The sequence below is a fragment of the Lissotriton vulgaris genome, chromosome 2_1 (assembly GCF_964263255.1).
Source record: "Lissotriton vulgaris chromosome 2_1, aLisVul1.2, whole genome shotgun sequence".
Classification (NCBI taxonomy): domain Eukaryota; kingdom Metazoa; phylum Chordata; class Amphibia; order Caudata; family Salamandridae; genus Lissotriton; species Lissotriton vulgaris.
The window spans coordinates 1,531,395,643-1,531,417,753 of record NC_141687.1 but is presented as its reverse complement, the minus strand read 5'-3'; positions in this window follow the sequence as shown (position 1 = coordinate 1,531,417,753).

Here is a 22,111-nt window from a genome sequence, read left to right as displayed (position 1 = left end):
CTACTGTTGCAATTGGTTTGGTGGGTCATAGTGAATAACCTCGGAATGCAAATAGGCAGAAGTGTGAGGATTGGCAGTGTCTGTAGAGAATTTTGGCATGCTCTTCAGTTGATGTTTTCCTCCTTGAACTACAGAGGAAAGGCCTGGCCTTACTGTTGGGCAAAACATGTATTTATGATTTTAAGAAGTGTAGTCTGGATGTACTGAGAGGGCCTGTACAGTACGGTAAATGCCTGTATACCCCTGCAATGTGCATCCAACTGTCACTTGAGATTGAACAGCAAACGAAGCAGCTGGGTTACTGACTGAATGTAAATGGAAGGCACATAGGAAGGGTGTTTGTGGTCACTAAAATGATTGAAACCTGGTTGATGCACTACCAAAGCTGGGGTACCAGGGGGGAACATTTGAGGGGTATTGAGATGGTGGTGTCCAGAGGTCAAAATATGTTTCAGAGACACAGAGGTACTGCGGTCCTGGTCCCACATTGGGGGTAGACAAAAGTCCCTGCTAAAGATTTCTGTCCAACTGTTACCACATTTTGTGCAGCCTGGCTCCCTCTGTAACGATTCCCCAGTGTCTTTCGATCCTACAGATGACTGTAGCAAACTTCCCAAATTTTTTCTTGGCCTCATACTCCCAAAGGAGTGCCTGACATTTGCCAGCCTAACGATACTCACATTCTGGGAAAAACCTCACTAACTATGCATATTTATCTACCACACATGGCAAATCCTTACAATTGCAGAACATCATATCGCACTTGTCATCTTTGAGGTACTGTAAGTATTTGGATTTGAGGGAAATATTCATCCTTGCTTGCTCTCTCCCATCTGAAGTCTATGGTGCTGCTGTTCCTTTCTCACATGTCCCTTCAAAGAGACAAGTGACACACAGACTCAATCACTCAGCAAACATATATGCTTTGACGTTTTCATCTTGCTGTTTACCTTCCAAATATTCCCCCTGAACCACAAATAAAGGCCTGCCATTTCTCATCCCCTCAGTCAAAGCAGTCCTTCGCTCCTTAGGCCCTGCAAGACCACCATGAACAAGAATCATGTCAGCAAGCAGAAGAAAAGCCTCAGTGTGCTCTTTTGTTCATACTGCTGCCCTCTAGTAACACTTCATGGCAACTGCAGCATAAGAATGGGACTGAGAAGAGGGCTGTCCTATGCAAATAATATCCTCCCATGCATACTTTCTTCTGAGACGGTCGGCGGCTTGTGCCGTGATACCGCCTCCAACAAATGGTCTTCAACCAAATTTTAAAAAAGCCCACCTGCCTTAGACGAAGGATTTTGCCACTCGAAGGAAGCACATGGGGACATCACCCTCATTTAGCAGGGTCCTAAATTGCCTGCTGTCAGCCTGTATACAGAACAAGGGCGTTCGTGGGCGTTCGTGAGCGTTCCTCAAAGGAAGGAGGTGGGTGATTAATTCACAGTGCCAGGGCAGGCCCAGCCCAGCCCAGCCCAGCCCAGCCCAGCGCAGCCCAGCCCAGCCCGGCACAGCGCACTGCTTCACATCCTGCAGCAGGCATGATGCAGACCTACTAGAGCAAAGGCTTGACTCTGCCCTTGTCTGTCTCTTAAAGAAAACAATCTTTCTAGCTTCTTATTGCACCTGATAAATGGACTCTAGCTTGCCTCAAACTTGACCCATCATTTCATTAGCCAGAGCTCATACTTGACCTTTATTTCTATCCAAGCTCACTGGCACCACACCCCTGATTTGAGCGAGTTACTCACACCAAAATGAAAAATCACCATCATCCAACCTATTTTACAATAAGTGTAGCACCTTCCTCGCATTCTTGTGCTCAGTTATAACCCCCAATACCACAATTGCACTCTGCAATTCACCAAACTTAAAGGAAAAAGAATGAAGACATTGATAAAGGAAGACAAGGCCTTGTCCCTATTGCACCTACTTGAGAAATAGGGAGGTTGGTAGAAGGTCATGAGGGAAAACATTTGAAATTTTGGGACACACATGCCAAAAAGAGTGTCCACTTTTCTCCTCTGTTACCAAGTAAAAAAAAATCTTAGCAAAAAAAAGAACCATTCACTTTTTGAAAATTTCCACCTTGGGATACCTCTACAGCATTGGCAGGATTCGAACCCTGGCCTGTGAGGGCTGTCTGCACCAAAGGTACAAGACTTACCTTTGAGCTATAGCTCCTTAGTGGTCTAGAGGATTGCAGTAGTAACTATAAGCAACATACAGGCCTTGGTGTCCTTCCCGGCGGCTTCCATTGCACATGAAAAGGATGACCATGACATAAGGACAATTTGATAGGCTACATACATGGAAACCAGTGTGGTCCAGTGGGTAAGTGCCTGCCTTCCATGCAGGCAACCAGGGTTCAAATCCCGGGTTCGGCACCAGGTGACTGATGGTGGCAGAGCAGAGGTAAGTTGGAGGTGGGCCTAAATGGCCAATTGGTAAGTAAAATGTGTCTGTGTGTTGTGTACGAGTGGAATCATGCCTAGTGAATGAGGGATTGCAGATTGGTTGGTAAGTAAAATAGGTGTGGCCTGAACAGAGAAAGGTAACAGGTGTTGTGTGCAGGAGGAGGAGCCTAGGCAGAGTGGGTGGGGTCAGAGAGGAGGAGCCAGGTCAGAGAGGAGGGGTATAGGTGGAGCCTAGTCAGAGTGGGTGGGGTTAGAGAGGAGGAGTATAGGAGGAGCTGGGTCAGAGAGGAGGGGTATAGGAGGAGCCTAGTCAGAGTGGGAGGGGTCAGAGAGGAGGAGTATAGGAGGAGCCTAGTCAGAGTGGGTGGGGTCAGAGAGGAGGGGTATAGGCGGAGCCTGGGCAGAATGGGTGGGAGCAGAGGAAGGGGAGGAGGATCCTGACTTATTGTGGGGTACTGCAAATACTTTTTTACTGCACCCCCCTATACTCTCTGATTTCTGTTGGGAGGGGGCAGTCAAAATTTGGGGGAGCAGTATTAAAAGGTGCTTAGGCGCAACGTGAAGGCGATGGGGTGCACACAATGGCTTGGCATCCAGATACTTTTTTGGGGCTACCATTAGTTTTAATTGCTCTGATCCTCCCTCATGGGGTGTACCCCAAATGGTTAGGGGCCACGGGGGGGCAAGAAGCTGTTTGACAGTTTCTATTAACAACAGGGTTCACCATACGATTATGCTGCAGTTATGGTATTCAAAGGTAAAACAAGGAGCATTTGGCTGTATTTTTGCAGGTGGGGTGCCCCAAAATGTTACTGCCAGCAGCAGCAGCAGCCCCCTTCCTCGCCACCCTGCAGATTGGTATAGGTACCTTTAGGACATTTCTGTTGAAAACAGAGGCTATAGCGAATCGCGCTACAAAATCCGAGAGCACTAACACTTGCTAAATAAAGGTGGCATCGGAGCATACGAATGAGGCAGGGAGAGGCTACTGTTGCAATTGGTTTGGTGGGTCATAGTGAATAACCTCGGAATGCAAATAGGCAGAAGTGTGAGGATTGGCAGTGTCTGTAGAGAATTTTGGCATGCTCTTCAGTTGATGTTTTCCTCCTTGAACTACAGAGGAAAGGCCTGGCCTTACTGTTGGGCAAAACATGTATTTATGATTTTAAGAAGTGTAGTCTGGATGTACTGAGAGGGCCTGTACAGTACGGTAAATGCCTGTATACCCCTGCAATGTGCATCCAACTGTCACTTGAGATTGAACAGCAAACGAAGCAGCTGGGTTACTGACTGAATGTAAATGGAAGGCACATAGGAAGGGTGTTTGTGGTCACTAAAATGATTGAAACCTGGTTGATGCACTACCAAAGCTGGGGTACCAGGGGGGAACATTTGAGGGGTATTGAGATGGTGGTGTCCAGAGGTCAAAATATGTTTCAGAGACACAGAGGTACTGCGGTCCTGGTCCCACATTGGGGGTAGACAAAAGTCCCTGCTAAAGATTTCTGTCCAACTGTTACCACATTTTGTGCAGCCTGGCTCCCTCTGTAACGATTCCCCAGTGTCTTTCGATCCTACAGATGACTGTAGCAAACTTCCCAAATTTTTTCTTGGCCTCATACTCCCAAAGGAGTGCCTGACATTTGCCAGCCTAACGATACTCACATTCTGGGAAAAACCTCACTAACTATGCATATTTATCTACCACACATGGCAAATCCTTACAATTGCAGAACATCATATCGCACTTGTCATCTTTGAGGTACTGTAAGTATTTGGATTTGAGGGAAATATTCATCCTTGCTTGCTCTCTCCCATCTGAAGTCTATGGTGCTGCTGTTCCTTTCTCACATGTCCCTTCAAAGAGACAAGTGACACACAGACTCAATCACTCAGCAAACATATATGCTTTGACGTTTTCATCTTGCTGTTTACCTTCCAAATATTCCCCCTGAACCACAAATAAAGGCCTGCCATTTCTCATCCCCTCAGTCAAAGCAGTCCTTCGCTCCTTAGGCCCTGCAAGACCACCATGAACAAGAATCATGTCAGCAAGCAGAAGAAAAGCCTCAGTGTGCTCTTTTGTTCATACTGCTGCCCTCTAGTAACACTTCATGGCAACTGCAGCATAAGAATGGGACTGAGAAGAGGGCTGTCCTATGCAAATAATATCCTCCCATGCATACTTTCTTCTGAGACGGTCGGCGGCTTGTGCCGTGATACCGCCTCCAACAAATGGTCTTCAACCAAATTTTAAAAAAGCCCACCTGCCTTAGACGAAGGATTTTGCCACTCGAAGGAAGCACATGGGGACATCACCCTCATTTAGCAGGGTCCTAAATTGCCTGCTGTCAGCCTGTATACAGAACAAGGGCGTTCGTGGGCGTTCGTGAGCGTTCCTCAAAGGAAGGAGGTGGGTGATTAATTCACAGTGCCAGGGCAGGCCCAGCCCAGCCCAGCCCAGCCCAGCCCAGCGCAGCCCAGCCCAGCCCGGCACAGCGCACTGCTTCACATCCTGCAGCAGGCATGATGCAGACCTACTAGAGCAAAGGCTTGACTCTGCCCTTGTCTGTCTCTTAAAGAAAACAATCTTTCTAGCTTCTTATTGCACCTGATAAATGGACTCTAGCTTGCCTCAAACTTGACCCATCATTTCATTAGCCAGAGCTCATACTTGACCTTTATTTCTATCCAAGCTCACTGGCACCACACCCCTGATTTGAGCGAGTTACTCACACCAAAATGAAAAATCACCATCATCCAACCTATTTTACAATAAGTGTAGCACCTTCCTCGCATTCTTGTGCTCAGTTATAACCCCCAATACCACAATTGCACTCTGCAATTCACCAAACTTAAAGGAAAAAGAATGAAGACATTGATAAAGGAAGACAAGGCCTTGTCCCTATTGCACCTACTTGAGAAATAGGGAGGTTGGTAGAAGGTCATGAGGGAAAACATTTGAAATTTTGGGACACACATGCCAAAAAGAGTGTCCACTTTTCTCCTCTGTTACCAAGTAAAAAAAAATCTTAGCAAAAAAAAAACCATTCACTTTTTGAAAATTTCCACCTTGGGATACCTCTACAGCATTGGCAGGATTCGAACCCTGGCCTGTGAGGGCTGTCTGCACCAAAGGTACAAGACTTACCTTTGAGCTATAGCTCCTTAGTGGTCTAGAGGATTGCAGTAGTAACTATAAGCAACATACAGGCCTTGGTGTCCTTCCCGGCGGCTTCCATTGCACATGAAAAGGATGACCATGACATAAGGACAATTTGATAGGCTACATACATGGAAACCAGTGTGGTCCAGTGGGTAAGTGCCTGCCTTCCATGCAGGCAACCAGGGTTCAAATCCCGGGTTCGGCACCAGGTGACTGATGGTGGCAGAGCAGAAGTAAGTTGGAGGTGGGCCTAAATGGCCAATTGGTAAGTAAAATGTGTCTGTGTGTTGTGTACGAGTGGAATCATGCCTAGTGAATGAGGGATTGCAGATTGGTTGGTAAGTAAAATAGGTGTGGCCTGAACAGAGAAAGGTAAGAGGTGTTGTGTGCAGGAGGAGGAGGAGCCTAGGCAGAGTGGGTGGGGTCAGAGAGGAGGAGCCAGGTCAGAGAGGAGGGGTATAGGTGGAGCCTAGTCAGAGTGGGTGGGGTTAGAGAGGAGAAGTATAGGAGGAGCTGGGTCAGAGAGGAGGGGTATAGGAGGAGCCTAGTCAGAGTGGGAGGGGTCAGAGAGGAGGAGTATAGGAGGAGCCTAGTCAGAGTGGGTGGGGTCAGAGAGGAGGGGTATAGGCGGAGCCTGGGCAGAATGGGTGGGTTCAGAGAGCAGAGGAAGGGGAGGAGGATCCTGACTTATTGTGGGGTACTGCAAATACTTTTTTACTGCACCCCCCTATACTCTCTGATTTCTGTTGGGAGGGGGCAGTCAAAATTTGGGGGAGCAGTATTAAAAGGTGCTTAGGCGCAACATGAAGGCGATGGGGTGCACACAATGGCTAGGCATCCAGGTACTTTTTTGGGGCTACCATTAGTTTTAATTGCTCTGATCCTCCCTCATGGGGTGTACCCCAAATGGTTAGGGGCCACGGGGGGGGGCAAGAAGCTGTTTGACAGTTTCTATTAACAACAGGGTTCACCATACGATTATGCTGCAGTTATGGTATTCAAAGGTAAAACAAGGAGCATTTGGCTGTATTTTTGCAGGTGGGGTGCCCCAAAATGTTACTGCCAGCAGCAGCAGCAGCCCCCTTCCTCGCCACCCTGCAGATTGGTATAGGTACCTTTAGGACATTTCTGTTGAAAACAGAGGCTATAGCGAATCGCGCTACAAAATCCGAGAGCACTAACACTTGCTAAATAAAGGTGGCATCGGAGCATACGAATGAGGCAGGGAGAGGCTACTGTTGCAATTGGTTTGGTGGGTCATAGTGAATAACCTCGGAATGCAAATAGGCAGAAGTGTGAGGATTGGCAGTGTCTGTAGAGAATTTTGGCATGCTCTTCAGTTGATGTTTTCCTCCTTGAACTACAGAGGAAAGGCCTGGCCTTACTGTTGGGCAAAACATGTATTTATGATTTTAAGAAGTGTAGTCTGGATGTACTGAGAGGGCCTGTACAGTACGGTAAATGCCTGTATACCCCTGCAATGTGCATCCAACTGTCACTTGAGATTGAACAGCAAACAAAGCAGCTGGGTTACTGACTGAATGTAAATGGAAGGCACATAGGAAGGGTGTTTGTGGTCACTCAAATGATTGAAACCTGGTTGATGCACTACCAAAGCTGGGGTACCAGGGGGGAACATTTGAGGGGTATTGAGATGGTGGTGTCCAGAGGTCAAAATATGTTTCAGAGACACAGAGGTACTGCGGTCCTGGTCCCACATTGGGGGTAGACAAAAGTCCCTGCTAAAGATTTCTGTCCAACTGTTACCACATTTTGTGCAGCCTGGCTCCCTCTGTAACGATTCCCCAGTGTCTTTCGATCCTACAGATGACTGTAGCAAACTTCCCAAATTTTTTCTTGGCCTCATACTCCCAAAGGAGTGCCTGACATTTGCCAGCCTAACGATACTCACATTCTGGGAAAAACCTCACTAACTATGCATATTTATCTACCACACATGGCAAATCCTTACAATTGCAGAACATCATATCGCACTTGTCATCTTTGAGGTACTGTAAGTATTTGGATTTGAGGGAAATATTCATCCTTGCTTGCTCTCTCCCATCTGAAGTCTATGGTGCTGCTGTTCCTTTCTCACATGTCCCTTCAAAGAGACAAGTGACACACAGACTCAATCACTCAGCAAACATATATGCTTTGACGTTTTCATCTTGCTGTTTACCTTCCAAATATTCCCCCTGAACCGCAAATAAAGGCCTGCCATTCCTCATGCCCTCAGTCAAAGCAGTCCTTCGCTCCTTAGGCCCTGCAAGACCACCATGAACAAGAATCATGTCAGCAAGCAGAAGAAAAGCCTCAGTGTGCTCTTTTGTTCATACTGCTGCCCTCTAGTAACACTTCATGGCAACTGCAGCATAAGAATGGGACTGAGAAGAGGGCTGACCTATGCAAATAATAATCTCCCATGCATACTTTCTTCTGAGACGGTCGGCGGCTTGTGCCGTGATACCGCCTCCAACAAATGGTCTTCAACCAAATTTTAAAAAAGCCCACCTGCCTTAGACGAAGGATTTTGCCACTCGAAGGAAGCACATGGGGACATCACCCTCATTTAGCAGGGTCCTAAATTGCCTGCTGTCAGCCTGTATACAGAACAAGGGCGTTCGTGGGCGTTCGTGAGCGTTCCTCAAAGGAAGGAGGTGGGTGATTAATTCACAGTGCCAGGGCAGGCCCAGCCCAGCCCAGCCCAGCCCAGCCCAGCCCAGCCCAGCGCAGCCCAGCCCAGCACAGCGCACTGCTTCACATCCTGCAGCAGGCATGATGCAGACCTACTAGAGCAAAGGCTTGACTCTGCCCTTGTCTGTCTCTTAAAGAAAACAATCTTTCTAGCTTCTTATTGCACCTGATAAATGGACTCTAGCTTGCCTCAAACTTGACCCATCATTTCATTAGCCAGAGCTCATACTTGACCTTTATTTCTATCCAAGCTCACTGGCACCACACCCCTGATTTGAGCGAGTTACTCACACCAAAATGAAAAATCACCATCATCCAACCTATTTTACAATAAGTGTAGCACCTTCCTCGCATTCTTGTGCTCAGTTATAACCCCCAATACCACAATTGCACTCTGCAATTCACCAAACTTAAAGGAAAAAGAATGAAGACATTGATAAAGGAAGACAAGGCCTTGTCCCTATTGCACCTACTTGAGAAATAGGGAGGTTGGTAGAAGGTCATGAGGGAAAACATTTGAAATTTTGGGACACACATGCCAAAAAGAGTGTCCACTTTTCTCCTCTGTTACCAAGTAAAAAAAAATCTTAGCAAAAAAAAGAACCATTCACTTTTTGAAAATTTCCACCTTGGGATACCTCTACAGCATTGGCAGGATTCGAACCCTGGCCTGTGAGGGCTGTCTGCACCAAAGGTACAAGACTTACCTTTGAGCTATAGCTCCTTAGTGGTCTAGAGGATTGCAGTAGTAACTATAAGCAACATACAGGCCTTGGTGTCCTTCCCGGCGGCTTCCATTGCACATGAAAAGGATGACCATGACATAAGGACAATTTGATAGGCTACATACATGGAAACCAGTGTGGTCCAATGGGTAAGTGCCTGCCTTCCATGCAGGCAACCAGGGTTCAAATCCCGGGTTCGGCACCAGGTGACTGATGGTGGCAGAGCAGAGGTAAGTTGGAGGTGGGCCTAAATGGCCAATTGGTAAGTAAAATGTGTCTGTGTGTTGTGTACGAGTGGAATCATGCCTAGTGAATGAGGGATTGCAGATTGGTTGGTAAGTAAAATAGGTGTGGCCTGAACAGAGAAAGGTAACAGGTGTTGTGTGCAGGAGGAGGAGCCTAGGCAGAGTGGGTGGGGTCAGAGAGGAGGAGCCAGGTCAGAGAGGAGGGGTATAGGTGGAGCCTAGTCAGAGTGGGTGGGGTTAGAGAGGAGGAGTATAGGAGGAGCTGGGTCAGAGAGGAGGGGTATAGGAGGAGCCTAGTCAGAGTGGGAGGGGTCAGAGAGGAGGAGTATAGGAGGAGCCTAGTCAGAGTGGGTGGGGTCAGAGAGGAGGGGTATAGGCGGAGCCTGGGCAGAATGGGTGGGAGCAGAGGAAGGGGAGGAGGATCCTGACTTATTGTGGGGTACTGCAAATACTTTTTTACTGCACCCCCCTATACTCTCTGATTTCTGTTGGGAGGGGGCAGTCAAAATTTGGGGGAGCAGTATTAAAAGGTGCTTAGGCGCAACGTGAAGGCGATGGGGTGCACACAATGGCTTGGCATCCAGATACTTTTTTGGGGCTACCATTAGTTTTAATTGCTCTGATCCTCCCTCATGGGGTGTACCCCAAATGGTTAGGGGCCACGGGGGGCAAGAAGCTGTTTGACAGTTTCTATTAACAACAGGGTTCACCATACGATTATGCTGCAGTTATGGTATTCAAAGGTAAAACAAGGAGCATTTGGCTGTATTTTTGCAGGTGGGGTGCCCCAAAATGTTACTGCCAGCAGCAGCAGCAGCCCCCTTCCTCGCCACCCTGCAGATTGGTATAGGTACCTTTAGGACATTTCTGTTGAAAACAGAGGCTATAGCGAATCGCGCTACAAAATCCGAGAGCACTAACACTTGCTAAATAAAGGTGGCATCGGAGCATACGAATGAGGCAGGGAGAGGCTACTGTTGCAATTGGTTTGGTGGGTCATAGTGAATAACCTCGGAATGCAAATAGGCAGAAGTGTGAGGATTGGCAGTGTCTGTAGAGAATTTTGGCATGCTCTTCAGTTGATGTTTTCCTCCTTGAACTACAGAGGAAAGGCCTGGCCTTACTGTTGGGCAAAACATGTATTTATGATTTTAAGAAGTGTAGTCTGGATGTACTGAGAGGGCCTGTACAGTACGGTAAATGCCTGTATACCCCTGCAATGTGCATCCAACTGTCACTTGAGATTGAACAGCAAACGAAGCAGCTGGGTTACTGACTGAATGTAAATGGAAGGCACATAGGAAGGGTGTTTGTGGTCACTCAAATGATTGAAACCTGGTTGATGCACTACCAAAGCTGGGGTACCAGGGGGGAACATTTGAGGGGTATTGAGATGGTGGTGTCCAGAGGTCAAAATATGTTTCAGAGACACAGAGGTACTGCGGTCCTGGTCCCACATTGGGGGTAGACAAAAGTCCCTGCTAAAGATTTCTGTCCAACTGTTACCACATTTTGTGCAGCCTGGCTCCCTCTGTAACGATTCCCCAGTGTCTTTCGATCCTACAGATGACTGTAGCAAACTTCCCAAATTTTTTCTTGGCCTCATACTCCCAAAGGAGTGCCTGACATTTGCCAGCCTAACGATACTCACATTCTGGGAAAAACCTCACTAACTATGCATATTTATCTACCACACATGGCAAATCCTTACAATTGCAGAACATCATATCGCACTTGTCATCTTTGAGGTACTGTAAGTATTTGGATTTGAGGGAAATATTCATCCTTGCTTGCTCTCTCCCATCTGAAGTCTATGGTGCTGCTGTTCCTTTCTCACATGTCCCTTCAAAGAGACAAGTGACACACAGACTCAATCACTCAGCAAACATATATGCTTTGACGTTTTCATCTTGCTGTTTACCTTCCAAATATTCCCCCTGAACCACAAATAAAGGCCTGCCATTTCTCATCCCCTCAGTCAAAGCAGTCCTTCGCTCCTTAGGCCCTGCAAGACCACCATGAACAAGAATCATGTCAGCAAGCAGAAGAAAAGCCTCAGTGTGCTCTTTTGTTCATACTGCTGCCCTCTAGTAACACTTCATGGCAACTGCAGCATAAGAATGGGACTGAGAAGAGGGCTGTCCTATGCAAATAATATCCTCCCATGCATACTTTCTTCTGAGACGGTCGGCGGCTTGTGCCGTGATACCGCCTCCAACAAATGGTCTTCAACCAAATTTTAAAAAAGCCCACCTGCCTTAGACGAAGGATTTTGCCACTCGAAGGAAGCACATGGGGACATCACCCTCATTTAGCAGGGTCCTAAATTGCCTGCTGTCAGCCTGTATACAGAACAAGGGCGTTTGTGGGCGTTCGTGAGCGTTCCTCAAAGGAAGGAGGTGGGTGATTAATTCACAGTGCCAGGGCAGGCCCAGCCCAGCCCAGCCCAGCCCAGCGCAGCCCAGCCCAGCCCGGCACAGCGCACTGCTTCACATCCTGCAGCAGGCATGATGCAGACCTACTAGAGCAAAGGCTTGACTCTGCCCTTGTCTGTCTCTTAAAGAAAACAATCTTTCTAGCTTCTTATTGCACCTGATAAATGGACTCTAGCTTGCCTCAAACTTGACCCATCATTTCATTAGCCAGAGCTCATACTTGACCTTTATTTCTATCCAAGCTCACTGGCACCACACCCCTGATTTGAGCGAGTTACTCACACCAAAATGAAAAATCACCATCATCCAACCTATTTTACAATAAGTGTAGCACCTTCCTCGCATTCTTGTGCTCAGTTATAACCCCCAATACCACAATTGCACTCTGCAATTCACCAAACTTAAAGGAAAAAGAATGAAGACATTGATAAAGGAAGACAAGGCCTTGTCCCTATTGCACCTACTTGAGAAATAGGGAGGTTGGTAGAAGGTCATGAGGGAAAACATTTGAAATTTTGGGACACACATGCCAAAAAGAGTGTCCACTTTTCTCCTCTGTTACCAAGTAAAAAAAAATCTTAGCAAAAAAAAGAACCATTCACTTTTTGAAAATTTCCACCTTGGGATACCTCTACAGCATTGGCAGGATTCGAACCCTGGCCTGTGAGGGCTGTCTGCACCAAAGGTACAAGACTTACCTTTGAGCTATAGCTCCTTAGTGGTCTAGAGGATTGCAGTAGTAACTATAAGCAACATACAGGCCTTGGTGTCCTTCCCGGCGGCTTCCATTGCACATGAAAAGGATGACCATGACATAAGGACAATTTGATAGGCTACATACATGGAAACCAGTGTGGTCCAGTGGGTAAGTGCCTGCCTTCCATGCAGGCAACCAGGGTTCAAATCCCGGGTTCGGCACCAGGTGACTGATGGTGGCAGAGCAGAGGTAAGTTGGAGGTGGGCCTAAATGGCCAATTGGTAAGTAAAATGTGTCTGTGTGTTGTGTACGAGTGGAATCATGCCTAGTGAATGAGGGATTGCAGATTGGTTGGTAAGTAAAATAGGTGTGGCCTGAACAGAGAAAGGTAAGAGGTGTTGTGTGCAGGAGGAGGAGGAGCCTAGGCAGAGTGGGTGGGGTCAGAGAGGAGGAGCCAGGTCAGAGAGGAGGGGTATAGGTGGAGCCTAGTCAGAGTGGGTGGGGTTAGAGAGGAGGAGTATAGGAGGAGCTGGGTCAGAGAGGAGGGGTATAGGAGGAGCCTAGTCAGAGTGGGAGGGGTCAGAGAGGAGGAGTATAGGAGGAGCCTAGTCAGAGTGGGTGGGGTCAGAGAGGAGGGGTATAGGCGGAGCCTGGGCAGAATGGGTGGGTTCAGAGAGCAGAGGAAGGGGAGGAGGATCCTGACTTATTGTGGGGTACTGCAAATACTTTTTTACTGCACCCCCCTATACTCTCTGATTTCTGTTGGGAGGGGGCAGTCAAAATTTGGGGGAGCAGTATTAAAAGGTGCTTAGGCGCAACATGAAGGCGATGGGGTGCACACAATGGCTAGGCATCCAGGTACTTTTTTGGGGCTACCATTAGTTTTAATTGCTCTGATCCTCCCTCATGGGGTGTACCCCAAATGGTTAGGGGCCACGGGGGGGGCAAGAAGCTGTTTGACAGTTTCTATTAACAACAGGGTTCACCATACGATTATGCTGCAGTTATGGTATTCAAAGGTAAAACAAGGAGCATTTGGCTGTATTTTTGCAGGTGGGGTGCCCCAAAATGTTACTGCCAGCAGCAGCAGCAGCCCCCTTCCTCGCCACCCTGCAGATTGGTATAGGTACCTTTAGGACATTTCTGTTGAAAACAGAGGCTATAGCGAATCGCGCTACAAAATCCGAGAGCACTAACACTTGCTAAATAAAGGTGGCATCGGAGCATACGAATGAGGCAGGGAGAGGCTACTGTTGCAATTGGTTTGGTGGGTCATAGTGAATAACCTCGGAATGCAAATAGGCAGAAGTGTGAGGATTGGCAGTGTCTGTAGAGAATTTTGGCATGCTCTTCAGTTGATGTTTTCCTCCTTGAACTACAGAGGAAAGGCCTGGCCTTACTGTTGGGCAAAACATGTATTTATGATTTTAAGAAGTGTAGTCTGGATGTACTGAGAGGGCCTGTACAGTACGGTAAATGCCTGTATACCCCTGCAATGTGCATCCAACTGTCACTTGAGATTGAACAGCAAACGAAGCAGCTGGGTTACTGACTGAATGTAAATGGAAGGCACATAGGAAGGGTGTTTGTGGTCACTCAAATGATTGAAACCTGGTTGATGCACTACCAAAGCTGGGGTACCAGGGGGGAACATTTGAGGGGTATTGAGATGGTGGTGTCCAGAGGTCAAAATATGTTTCAGAGACACAGAGGTACTGCGGTCCTGGTCCCACATTGGGGGTAGACAAAAGTCCCTGCTAAAGATTTCTGTCCAACTGTTACCACATTTTGTGCAGCCTGGCTCCCTCTGTAACGATTCCCCAGTGTCTTTCGATCCTACAGATGACTGTAGCAAACTTCCCAAATTTTTTCTTGGCCTCATACTCCCAAAGGAGTGCCTGACATTTGCCAGCCTAACGATACTCACATTCTGGGAAAAACCTCACTAACTATGCATATTTATCTACCACACATGGCAAATCCTTACAATTGCAGAACATCATATCGCACTTGTCATCTTTGAGGTACTGTAAGTATTTGGATTTGAGGGAAATATTCATCCTTGCTTGCTCTCTCCCATCTGAAGTCTATGGTGCTGCTGTTCCTTTCTCACATGTCCCTTCAAAGAGACAAGTGACACACAGACTCAATCACTCAGCAAACATATATGCTTTGACGTTTTCATCTTGCTGTTTACCTTCCAAATATTCCCCCTGAACCGCAAATAAAGGCCTGCCATTCCTCATGCCCTCAGTCAAAGCAGTCCTTCGCTCCTTAGGCCCTGCAAGACCACCATGAACAAGAATCATGTCAGCAAGCAGAAGAAAAGCCTCAGTGTGCTCTTTTGTTCATACTGCTGCCCTCTAGTAACACTTCATGGCAACTGCAGCATAAGAATGGGACTGAGAAGAGGGCTGTCCTATGCAAATAATATCCTCCCATGCATACTTTCTTCTGAGACGGTCGGCGGCTTGTGCCGTGATACCGCCTCCAACAAATGGTCTTCAACCAAATTTTAAAAAAGCCCACCTGCCTTAGACGAAGGATTTTGCCACTCGAAGGAAGCACATGGGGACATCACCCTCATTTAGCAGGGTCCTAAATTGCCTGCTGTCAGCCTGTATACAGAACAAGGGCGTTCGTGGGCGTTCGTGAGCGTTCCTCAAAGGAAGGAGGTGGGTGATTAATTCACAGTGCCAGGGCAGGCCCAGCCCAGCCCAGCCCAGCCCAGCCCAGCGCAGCCCAGCCCAGCACAGCGCACTGCTTCACATCCTGCAGCAGGCATGATGCAGACCTACTAGAGCAAAGGCTTGACTCTGCCCTTGTCTGTCTCTTAAAGAAAACAATCTTTCTAGCTTCTTATTGCACCTGATAAATGGACTCTAGCTTGCCTCAAACTTGACCCATCATTTCATTAGCCAGAGCTCATACTTGACCTTTATTTCTATCCAAGCTCACTGGCACCACACCCCTGATTTGAGCGAGTTACTCACACCAAAATGAAAAATCACCATCATCCAACCTATTTTACAATAAGTGTAGCACCTTCCTCGCATTCTTGTGCTCAGTTATAACCCCCAATACCACAATTGCACTCTGCAATTCACCAAACTTAAAGGAAAAAGAATGAAGACATTGATAAAGGAAGACAAGGCCTTGTCCCTATTGCACCTACTTGAGAAATAGGGAGGTTGGTAGAAGGTCATGAGGGAAAACATTTGAAATTTTGGGACACACATGCCAAAAAGAGTGTCCACTTTTCTCCTCTGTTACCAAGTAAAAAAAAATCTTAGCAAAAAAAAGAACCATTCACTTTTTGAAAATTTCCACCTTGGGATACCTCTACAGCATTGGCAGGATTCGAACCCTGGCCTGTGAGGGCTGTCTGCACCAAAGGTACAAGACTTACCTTTGAGCTATAGCTCCTTAGTGGTCTAGAGGATTGCAGTAGTAACTATAAGCAACATACAGGCCTTGGTGTCCTTCCCGGCGGCTTCCATTGCACATGAAAAGGATGACCATGACATAAGGACAATTTGATAGGCTACATACATGGAAACCAGTGTGGTCCAGTGGGTAAGTGCCTGCCTTCCATGCAGGCAACCAGGGTTCAAATCCCGGGTTCGGCACCAGGTGACTGATGGTGGCAGAGCAGAGGTAAGTTGGAGGTGGGCCTAAATGGCCAATTGGTAAGTAAAATGTGTCTGTGTGTTGTGTACGAGTGGAATCATGCCTAGTGAATGAGGGATTGCAGATTGGTTGGTAAGTAAAATAGGTGTGGCCTGAACAGAGAAAGGTAACAGGTGTTGTGTGCAGGAGGAGGAGCCTAGGCAGAGTGGGTGGGGTCAGAGAGGAGGAGCCAGGTCAGAGAGGAGGGGTATAGGTGGAGCCTAGTCAGAGTGGGTGGGGTTAGAGAGGAGGAGTATAGGAGGAGCTGGGTCAGAGAGGAGGGGTATAGGAGGAGCCTAGTCAGAGTGGGAGGGGTCAGAGAGGAGGAGTATAGGAGGAGCCTAGTCAGAGTGGGTGGGGTCAGAGAGGAGGGGTATAGGCGGAGCCTGGGCAGAATGGGTGGGAGCAGAGGAAGGGGAGGAGGATCCTGACTTATTGTGGGGTACTGCAAATACTTTTTTACTGCACCCCCCTATACTCTCTGATTTCTGTTGGGAGGGGGCAGTCAAAATTTGGGGGAGCAGTATTAAAAGGTGCTTAGGCGCAACGTGAAGGCGATGGGGTGCACACAATGGCTTGGCATCCAGATACTTTTTTGGGGCTACCATTAGTTTTAATTGCTCTGATCCTCCCTCATGGGGTGTACCCCAAATGGTTAGGGGCCACGGGGGGGCAAGAAGCTGTTTGACAGTTTCTATTAACAACAGGGTTCACCATACGATTATGCTGCAGTTATGGTATTCAAAGGTAAAACAAGGAGCATTTGGCTGTATTTTTGCAGGTGGGGTGCCCCAAAATGTTACTGCCAGCAGCAGCAGCAGCCCCCTTCCTCGCCACCCTGCAGATTGGTATAGGTACCTTTAGGACATTTCTGTTGAAAACAGAGGCTATAGCGAATCGCGCTACAAAATCCGAGAGCACTAACACTTGCTAAATAAAGGTGGCATCGGAGCATACGAATGAGGCAGGGAGAGGCTACTGTTGCAATTGGTTTGGTGGGTCATAGTGAATAACCTCGGAATGCAAATAGGCAGAAGTGTGAGGATTGGCAGTGTCTGTAGAGAATTTTGGCATGCTCTTCAGTTGATGTTTTCCTCCTTGAACTACAGAGGAAAGGCCTGGCCTTACTGTTGGGCAAAACATGTATTTATGATTTTAAGAAGTGTAGTCTGGATGTACTGAGAGGGCCTGTACAGTACGGTAAATGCCTGTATACCCCTGCAATGTGCATCCAACTGTCACTTGAGATTGAACAGCAAACGAAGCAGCTGGGTTACTGACTGAATGTAAATGGAAGGCACATAGGAAGGGTGTTTGTGGTCACTAAAATGATTGAAACCTGGTTGATGCACTACCAAAGCTGGGGTACCAGGGGGGAACATTTGAGGGGTATTGAGATGGTGGTGTCCAGAGGTCAAAATATGTTTCAGAGACACAGAGGTACTGCGGTCCTGGTCCCACATTGGGGGTAGACAAAAGTCCCTGCTAAAGATTTCTGTCCAACTGTTACCACATTTTGTGCAGCCTGGCTCCCTCTGTAACGATTCCCCAGTGTCTTTCGATCCTACAGATGACTGTAGCAAACTTCCCAAATTTTTTCTTGGCCTCATACTCCCAAAGGAGTGCCTGACATTTGCCAGCCTAACGATACTCACATTCTGGGAAAAACCTCACTAACTATGCATATTTATCTACCACACATGGCAAATCCTTACAATTGCAGAACATCATATCGCACTTGTCATCTTTGAGGTACTGTAAGTATTTGGATTTGAGGGAAATATTCATCCTTGCTTGCTCTCTCCCATCTGAAGTCTATGGTGCTGCTGTTCCTTTCTCACATGTCCCTTCAAAGAGACAAGTGACACACAGACTCAATCACTCAGCAAACATATATGCTTTGACGTTTTCATCTTGCTGTTTACCTTCCAAATATTCCCCCTGAACCACAAATAAAGGCCTGCCATTTCTCATCCCCTCAGTCAAAGCAGTCCTTCGCTCCTTAGGCCCTGCAAGACCACCATGAACAAGAATCATGTCAGCAAGCAGAAGAAAAGCCTCAGTGTGCTCTTTTGTTCATACTGCTGCCCTCTAGTAACACTTCATGGCAACTGCAGCATAAGAATGGGACTGAGAAGAGGGCTGTCCTATGCAAATAATATCCTCCCATGCATACTTTCTTCTGAGACGGTCGGCGGCTTGTGCCGTGATACCGCCTCCAACAAATGGTCTTCAACCAAATTTTAAAAAAGCCCACCTGCCTTAGACGAAGGATTTTGCCACTCGAAGGAAGCACATGGGGACATCACCCTCATTTAGCAGGGTCCTAAATTGCCTGCTGTCAGCCTGTATACAGAACAAGGGCGTTCGTGGGCGTTCGTGAGCGTTCCTCAAAGGAAGGAGGTGGGTGATTAATTCACAGTGCCAGGGCAGGCCCAGCCCAGCCCAGCCCAGCCCAGCCCAGCGCAGCCCAGCCCAGCCCGGCACAGCGCACTGCTTCACATCCTGCAGCAGGCATGATGCAGACCTACTAGAGCAAAGGCTTGACTCTGCCCTTGTCTGTCTCTTAAAGAAAACAATCTTTCTAGCTTCTTATTGCACCTGATAAATGGACTCTAGCTTGCCTCAAACTTGACCCATCATTTCATTAGCCAGAGCTCATACTTGACCTTTATTTCTATCCAAGCTCACTGGCACCACACCCCTGATTTGAGCGAGTTACTCACACCAAAATGAAAAATCACCATCATCCAACCTATTTTACAATAAGTGTAGCACCTTCCTCGCATTCTTGTGCTCAGTTATAACCCCCAATACCACAATTGCACTCTGCAATTCACCAAACTTAAAGGAAAAAGAATGAAGACATTGATAAAGGAAGACAAGGCCTTGTCCCTATTGCACCTACTTGAGAAATAGGGAGGTTGGTAGAAGGTCATGAGGGAAAACATTTGAAATTTTGGGACACACATGCCAAAAAGAGTGTCCACTTTTCTCCTCTGTTACCAAGTAAAAAAAAATCTTAGCAAAAAAAAAACCATTCACTTTTTGAAAATTTCCACCTTGGGATACCTCTACAGCATTGGCAGGATTCGAACCCTGGCCTGTGAGGGCTGTCTGCACCAAAGGTACAAGACTTACCTTTGAGCTATAGCTCCTTAGTGGTCTAGAGGATTGCAGTAGTAACTATAAGCAACATACAGGCCTTGGTGTCCTTCCCGGCGGCTTCCATTGCACATGAAAAGGATGACCATGACATAAGGACAATTTGATAGGCTACATACATGGAAACCAGTGTGGTCCAGTGGGTAAGTGCCTGCCTTCCATGCAGGCAACCAGGGTTCAAATCCCGGGTTCGGCACCAGGTGACTGATGGTGGCAGAGCAGAAGTAAGTTGGAGGTGGGCCTAAATGGCCAATTGGTAAGTAAAATGTGTCTGTGTGTTGTGTACGAGTGGAATCATGCCTAGTGAATGAGGGATTGCAGATTGGTTGGTAAGTAAAATAGGTGTGGCCTGAACAGAGAAAGGTAAGAGGTGTTGTGTGCAGGAGGAGGAGGAGCCTAGGCAGAGTGGGTGGGGTCAGAGAGGAGGAGCCAGGTCAGAGAGGAGGGGTATAGGTGGAGCCTAGTCAGAGTGGGTGGGGTTAGAGAGGAGAAGTATAGGAGGAGCTGGGTCAGAGAGGAGGGGTATAGGAGGAGCCTAGTCAGAGTGGGAGGGGTCAGAGAGGAGGAGTATAGGAGGAGCCTAGTCAGAGTGGGTGGGGTCAGAGAGGAGGGGTATAGGCGGAGCCTGGGCAGAATGGGTGGGTTCAGAGAGCAGAGGAAGGGGAGGAGGATCCTGACTTATTGTGGGGTACTGCAAATACTTTTTTACTGCACCCCCCTATACTCTCTGATTTCTGTTGGGAGGGGGCAGTCAAAATTTGGGGGAGCAGTATTAAAAGGTGCTTAGGCGCAACATGAAGGCGATGGGGTGCACACAATGGCTAGGCATCCAGGTACTTTTTTGGGGCTACCATTAGTTTTAATTGCTCTGATCCTCCCTCATGGGGTGTACCCCAAATGGTTAGGGGCCACGGGGGGGGGCAAGAAGCTGTTTGACAGTTTCTATTAACAACAGGGTTCACCATACGATTATGCTGCAGTTATGGTATTCAAAGGTAAAACAAGGAGCATTTGGCTGTATTTTTGCAGGTGGGGTGCCCCAAAATGTTACTGCCAGCAGCAGCAGCAGCCCCCTTCCTCGCCACCCTGCAGATTGGTATAGGTACCTTTAGGACATTTCTGTTGAAAACAGAGGCTATAGCGAATCGCGCTACAAAATCCGAGAGCACTAACACTTGCTAAATAAAGGTGGCATCGGAGCATACGAATGAGGCAGGGAGAGGCTACTGTTGCAATTGGTTTGGTGGGTCATAGTGAATAACCTCGGAATGCAAATAGGCAGAAGTGTGAGGATTGGCAGTGTCTGTAGAGAATTTTGGCATGCTCTTCAGTTGATGTTTTCCTCCTTGAACTACAGAGGAAAGGCCTGGCCTTACTGTTGGGCAAAACATGTATTTATGATTTTAAGAAGTGTAGTCTGGATGTACTGAGAGGGCCTGTACAGTACGGTAAATGCCTGTATACCCCTGCAATGTGCATCCAACTGTCACTTGAGATTGAACAGCAAACAAAGCAGCTGGGTTACTGACTGAATGTAAATGGAAGGCACATAGGAAGGGTGTTTGTGGTCACTCAAATGATTGAAACCTGGTTGATGCACTACCAAAGCTGGGGTACCAGGGGGGAACATTTGAGGGGTATTGAGATGGTGGTGTCCAGAGGTCAAAATATGTTTCAGAGACACAGAGGTACTGCGGTCCTGGTCCCACATTGGGGGTAGACAAAAGTCCCTGCTAAAGATTTCTGTCCAACTGTTACCACATTTTGTGCAGCCTGGCTCCCTCTGTAACGATTCCCCAGTGTCTTTCGATCCTACAGATGACTGTAGCAAACTTCCCAAATTTTTTCTTGGCCTCATACTCCCAAAGGAGTGCCTGACATTTGCCAGCCTAACGATACTCACATTCTGGGAAAAACCTCACTAACTATGCATATTTATCTACCACACATGGCAAATCCTTACAATTGCAGAACATCATATCGCACTTGTCATCTTTGAGGTACTGTAAGTATTTGGATTTGAGGGAAATATTCATCCTTGCTTGCTCTCTCCCATCTGAAGTCTATGGTGCTGCTGTTCCTTTCTCACATGTCCCTTCAAAGAGACAAGTGACACACAGACTCAATCACTCAGCAAACATATATGCTTTGACGTTTTCATCTTGCTGTTTACCTTCCAAATATTCCCCCTGAACCGCAAATAAAGGCCTGCCATTCCTCATGCCCTCAGTCAAAGCAGTCCTTCGCTCCTTAGGCCCTGCAAGACCACCATGAACAAGAATCATGTCAGCAAGCAGAAGAAAAGCCTCAGTGTGCTCTTTTGTTCATACTGCTGCCCTCTAGTAACACTTCATGGCAACTGCAGCATAAGAATGGGACTGAGAAGAGGGCTGACCTATGCAAATAATAATCTCCCATGCATACTTTCTTCTGAGACGGTCGGCGGCTTGTGCCGTGATACCGCCTCCAACAAATGGTCTTCAACCAAATTTTAAAAAAGCCCACCTGCCTTAGACGAAGGATTTTGCCACTCGAAGGAAGCACATGGGGACATCACCCTCATTTAGCAGGGTCCTAAATTGCCTGCTGTCAGCCTGTATACAGAACAAGGGCGTTCGTGGGCGTTCGTGAGCGTTCCTCAAAGGAAGGAGGTGGGTGATTAATTCACAGTGCCAGGGCAGGCCCAGCCCAGCCCAGCCCAGCCCAGCCCAGCCCAGCCCAGCGCAGCCCAGCCCAGCACAGCGCACTGCTTCACATCCTGCAGCAGGCATGATGCAGACCTACTAGAGCAAAGGCTTGACTCTGCCCTTGTCTGTCTCTTAAAGAAAACAATCTTTCTAGCTTCTTATTGCACCTGATAAATGGACTCTAGCTTGCCTCAAACTTGACCCATCA